Source organism: Gopherus flavomarginatus (genome assembly GCF_025201925.1).
Source record: "Gopherus flavomarginatus isolate rGopFla2 chromosome 13 unlocalized genomic scaffold, rGopFla2.mat.asm SUPER_13_unloc_1, whole genome shotgun sequence".
Lineage (NCBI taxonomy): Eukaryota > Metazoa > Chordata > Testudines > Testudinidae > Gopherus > Gopherus flavomarginatus.
In genome coordinates, this window is record NW_026114609.1 from 3,367,711 (window position 1) to 3,373,517 (window position 5,807).

Sequence of the window (5,807 nt, forward strand, 5' to 3'; positions counted from 1 at the left end):
CAGGGGAGAGCACGGACACAGTCCCCCACTGCCACAAATTATGCAGTCGAGTTTCCCACATTTGAGGAAATCACAGGGGTCAGCACACCTGCAATGCAATGGATGAGCCTCACCCTTGGAAAACCACCTCCATGATCATGGTATTTCCCCTGCCAAGTAAGTATGAGGTCCAACTGCCCAGCTGCCACCTGCCCTCGCTCTCCCCAGACTTATAAGACGCGGGGCGGACCGCAGCGCCCCCGAGCCCCCGGCCTCGCCCACACCGGCCCCCACTGCCGACAGCTGCCCCGCCACGTCCCCGAGGCCCCTCCCTTCTCCATGCCGAGCTCGCGGGGCCAAAGGCGGGCCCTGCCGGGCAGCCTGTCTCTGCTCCCACAATGCTCTGCTCGCACACAGATCTGCATCCACGCTCATGCGGCTCCGCCCCTCCGCTCGGGCCCCTCCCCCTGCCTGGCCGGGCCAGGGCTCTTGCGTGCCCTGGAGTTGAAGCCGGGTCCCGTCCCAGGCATCCAGGCTATCAGAGAGACGACATGGACCAGCTGCTGCTGGGGAAAGAGTGCAGCTTGCATTTTGCTGCTCTCTCTCCCCACCGGAAGTTGGTCCAATACAAGAACGACCTCCCCTGCCTTGTCTCACGTCAGTTTTTCCTCAGTGCAGAAGGTCGGGTGTTGTCAGCCGCTCTCCAGAAACTGGAAGGCCACTGCATCCCTTTTGTTACCTGCCAAGTGAGGCTGAGTGCACTGGCAGGCAGCGCCGTTGGAAGAAGTGGAAGATTGGACAAATGACCAGGGAGGAGTATAAAACTATTGCTCGGGCAGGCAGGAGCAAAATCAGGAAGGGCAACTCAGGCTTGGAGTTGCAGCTAGCAAGAGATGTTAAGAGTAACAAGAAGAAGGGTTTCTTCAGGTATGTTAGCAAGAAGAAGAAAGTCAAGGAAACTGTGGGCCCCTTACTGAATGAGAGAGGCAACCTAGTGACAGAGGATGTGAAAAAAGCTAAGGTAGTCAATGCTTTCCCCCACCCCACCCCCGTCTTCACGAACAAAATCAGCTCCCAGACTGCTGCACTGGGCAGCACAGCATGGAGAGGAGGTGACCGACCCCCTGTGGAGAAAGAAGTGGTTTGAGACTATTTAGAAAAGCTGGAGGAGCATGAATCCGTGGGGCTGGATGCGCTGCATCCGAGGGTGCTAAAGGAGTTGGCGGGTGTAATTGCAGGGCCATTGGCTATTATCTTTGAAAACTCATGGTGATCGGGGGAGGTCCCGGATGACTGGAAAAAGGCTAATGTAGTGCCCATCATTAAAAAAGGGAAGAAAGAAGGAGGATGCGGGGAACTACAGGCCAGTCAGCCTCACCTCAGTCCCTGGAAAAATCATGGAGCAGGTCCTCGAGGAATCAATTCTGAAGCACTCAGAGGAGAGGCAAGTGATCAGCAGCAGTCAGCATGGATTCAGCAAGGGCAAGTCACGCCTGACTTACCGAATTGCCTTCTGTGAGGAGATAACTGGGTCTGGGGATGAGGGGAAAGCAATGGACGTGTTATTCCTTGATTTTATCAAAGCTTTTGATACAATCATCTCCCACAGTATTCTTGTCGGCAAGTTCAAGAAGTATGGGCTGGATGAATGTACTATAAGGTGGAGAGAAAGCTGGCTAGGTCGTCGGGTAGTGATCGATGGCTCCACGTCTAATTGGCAGCCGATATCAAGCGGCGTGCCCCAGGGGTCGGTCCTGGGGCCGGTTGTGTTCAATATCTTCATTAATCTTCTGGAGGATGGCGTGGACTGCCCTCTCAGCAAGTTTGCAGATGACACTAAACTGGGAGGAGCGGTCGATACGCTGGAGGGTAGGGATAGGATACAGAGGGACCTAGACAAATTAGAGGATTGGGCCAAAAGACACCTGATGAGGTTCAACAAGGACAATTGCCCAGTCCTACACTTAGGATGGAAGAATCCCACGCACTGCTCCAGACTAGGGACCGAATGGCTAGGCAGCAGTTCTGCAGAAAAGGACCCAGGGGTTATAGTGGACGAGAAGCTGCCTATGAGTCGACAGTGTGCCCTTGTTGCCAAGAAGGCTAACGGCATTTTGGACTGCATACGTAGGGGCATTGCCAGCAGATGGAGGGACGTGATCGTTCCCTTCTATTCGACATTGGTGAGGCCTCATCTGGAGTACCGTGTCCAGTTTTGGCCCCCACACTACAAGAAGGATGTGGAAAAACTGACAAGAGTCCAGCCTAGGGCAAGAAAAATGATTGCGGGGGCGGGGGGGGTGCGGGGCCTGGAAGACATGACTTATGAGGAGAGGCTGAGGGAACTGGGATTGTTTAGTCTGCAGAAGAGAAGAATGAGGGGGGATTGATCGCTGCTTCCAACTACCTGAAAGGGGGTTCCAAAGAGGATGGATCTAAACTGTTCTCAGTGGTACCAGATGACAGAACAAGGAGCAATGGTCCCAAGTTGTGGTTGGGAAGGTGGCGGTTGGATATTAGGAAAACCCTTTTTCACGAGGAGGGTGGTGAAGCATTGGAATGGGTTCCCTATTCCAATGAAGGTGGTGGAATCTCCTTCCTTAGAGGTTTTCAAGGTCAGGCTTGACAAAGCCCTGGCCGGGATGATTTAGTTGGGGATTGGGTTGGACTAGATGACCTCCTGAGGTCCCTTCCAACCCTGAGGCCTGATCCACACTACAGCGTTAAATCGATTTAAACAGCGTTAAATCGATTTAACGTTGTACCCGTCCACACTACAAGGCACTTTAAATCGATATTAAGGGCTCTTAAAATCGATTTCTGTACTCCTCCCCAACGAGAGGAGTAACCCTAAAATCGATATTACTATATCGATTTAGGGCTAGTGTGGACGGAAATTGAAGTTATTGGTCTCATTCTTTTACTGTAGCTACCCAGAGTTCACCGCTCCAGAAATCGATGGTAGCCTAGGACCATGGACGCACACCACCGAATTAATGTGCCCTAGTGTGGACGCGTAAAATCGATTTTATAAAACCGGTTTTAATAATTTCGATTTTATGCTGTAGTGTAGACGTAGCCTGAGAGTCCATGATTTTTAAGCTGTTCCCGTGCATCAGGGCTAGCTGCAGCTCAGGGAACTCCAAGGATCTGAGGTGAGCTACTTTGCAGCAGAGGCAGACCAAGCAGCAGGTACAACGCGGGGTCGCACCCCGGCCGGCAGATAGAATCTCATGTCCGAGATCTCGCCTCCTGTTCCTTGGCAAAGTGTGTGCTGTTGCTCCGGATTTTAGCTGTGAGCCAAGTGCCCTCTTGCTTCTCGTCCAGGCTCCGTCCTCCATGTGCCTGGGCATCAGCGGGACTGTCTCAGGAGAGCAGCTTCCCCACCCTCGCCGCATCCCAATCTCCGCCCAGCTGGGGAAGGAGCAGAGGCAGCCCGGAGAAAAGACTCCTTTGAGCGCCGGAGATGGCCGGACCATCTTATTTGCATACTCACAGTGCACTGCGCGCAGCGAAGCGAGTCCCTCATCAAGGGGCTAGTTTTACTCCCTGTGTCCCCGGTTCCCATGATCCAACTCGGGCTGTCAATCGGTTCAATTCCATTTCCTCTAAAAACTCTGCAGTTTAGCGGGCTGTGAGAGTGCTCACCCTGACTTGTGGTAGCATACGAGGTTGCCCCGGCAGCGCCTCTGCCCTGTTTTCTATGTATTCTGTTTTCTCTTCAGTTCGTATAAATCTTTTGCCTTTTACTAAAGATTTCCGTGGAGAGGAACATTTATGAGTTTGTACCCAATTTTTTGAGGCTTTGCTTTGGTGAGGCTGTTCTCTGTTGTGAAAAGAACAGAAGGGGACTACCTGAACTGGTGTCAGTGGCTCGAGCTTCCCTATAAACAACTCAGAGCTCTGAAAATGACTGTTTGGGATTTTCTATCCCGTTATTTTATTTTACTTTGAGTTCATCGTGTTAGTGAGATGGCTTCCTATCTAGCAGGGGACACTTTTGTGATGGGTATTCTTCTGGCTCTTTGGTTTCAGAAGTTATCGGTTATCACGGTTGAAGAGCAGCAAATAAATGTAGTGTTGTTTGTGTTAAGGTTTGGTTTGTCCCAAGAGTGTATGGTTTGGAGTCATTTGTAACTCTGCGATTAGTTATTGGCAACAGCTTGTTATTAGGCCCCTGAGTTGAAAGGCTGCTCTTGCAGATTTTAGTTTGTCGTTGTTGGAAGGTCAGTTAAAGAGCTGCTTTCTTTATCTAGTCCGTGAGGGTTCTTACGCCGCCCTCCTTGATATACCTTCCAGAAGGTGATTGCATGGTTTCCCTCACCTCCCCACAGAAGAGAAATTGTCCATCCCTTTCCTGTTGGGAAAACACCAGTGTTTTCAAAGGTTTTGCCCAGATGAGGGATAGTTCATAGGAGCAGAAGAGGAGGAAGGTTGTGGCCCTTTGAGTCAGATTCCTACCTAGCGTTTAAGGCCAGAAGGAACCAGCCGATCACCTCAGGGGGACTAAGGGGCACCAATGCCCCAAATAGTGAGGAATTGCTTTGATGCAATTGACTGTATGTTTGAGATAGTTCGGTGGGAAGGAGCAGAAAAGAGCATCGGGGCTGCGGAATAGCGCTTGCATAGGCTTTCTTTGCCCTGGTTTGCTGTAAGAGTTAGGGTCCACACTACAGCGTTAATTCGATTTAAACAGTGTTAAATCGATTTAACGCTGTACCCGTCCACACTAAAAGGCACTTAAAATCGATTTTAAGGGGTCTTAAAATCGATTTCTGTACTCCTGCTCAATGAGAGGAGTAACCCTAAAATCGATATTACTATATCGATTTAGGGTTAGTGTGGACGGAAATCGAAGTTATTGGTCCCATTCTTTTCCTGAGGGCTCGTCCACACTAGGGGGGGGGAATCGATCTTAGATACGCAATTTCAGCTACGTGAATAACGTAGCTGAAGTCGAATATCTAAGATCGGATTACTCACCCATCCAGACAGCCCGGGATCGATGTCCGCGGCTCTCTGTGTCGATTCCGGAACTCCGTTGGGGTTGATGGAGTTCCAGAATCGATATAAGCACGCTTGGGGATCGATATATCGCGTCTAGATTAGACGCGATATATCGATCCCCGAGCAATAGATTTTAACCAGCCGATACGGAGGGTAGTCTGGACGTACCCTGAGCTACCCAGAGTGCACCGCTCCGGAAATCGATGGTAGCCTGGGACCATGGACGCACACCACCGAAGTAGTGTGCCCTAGTGTGGACGTGTAAAATCGATTTTATAAAACTTGTTTTATAAAATCGATTTTATTAATTTCGATTTTACTCTGTAGTGTGGACGTTGCCCCGAGAGATGGGTAGTCACAAGTCAGTAGGTGGCTTTATGGAAATTAGGAGTCTAGAGGGGAAACCAGCGAGAGGAAGGCATCTGCAAGACTTGTCTGTCTTTGAACAGAATTGTGTGTTAAGGGTTCTTGCTTTGAATTCTTCCCCTGGAGTCATTTCAAGGAAGTGAGTCTCACGTAGAGTTCCCTAGTTACGGTGTTTGTTGCGTGTCTGAGAGCTCGTCCCGGTGAGGTAGAAATGAGTGGGTGCAGGGGTGTGCGTGCATGCGTGGCAGAGTGTCAATATTGCTTCTTTGTTCCCTGGAGCTAAGATCAAAGTGTAGTGTCTGTTTTTATCAGTTTAATCTCTGATAGGTCGTTGATGTGAGGACTGTATATAAACTTGGTTTTTCAAAAAGAAGGGGGGTCAGAGAAGAAACTTGCTTTGTCTGCCCCATGCATTGACCTGATATTGCTGTGACTCCAGGAACAGTGTATCTCCT

General features: G+C 50.3%; 3 non-coding genes across 3 annotated transcripts; 2 read left to right on the forward strand and 1 right to left on the reverse strand.

Moving 5' to 3' along the window:
• On the reverse strand, positions 1-164 carry LOC127041034 (U1 spliceosomal RNA). The gene has a single exon (XR_007771616.1). It is a non-coding gene; the product is annotated as a U1 spliceosomal RNA (small nuclear RNA).
• Positions 165-3,684: 3,520 nt separating this feature from the next.
• LOC127041029 (U5 spliceosomal RNA) lies at positions 3,685-3,800 on the forward strand. Its single transcript, XR_007771611.1, has one exon. It is a non-coding gene; the product is annotated as a U5 spliceosomal RNA (small nuclear RNA).
• A 1,809-nt stretch (positions 3,801-5,609) lies between these two features.
• Positions 5,610-5,807, forward strand: LOC127041045 (U2 spliceosomal RNA). The gene has a single exon (XR_007771626.1). It is a non-coding gene; the product is annotated as a U2 spliceosomal RNA (small nuclear RNA).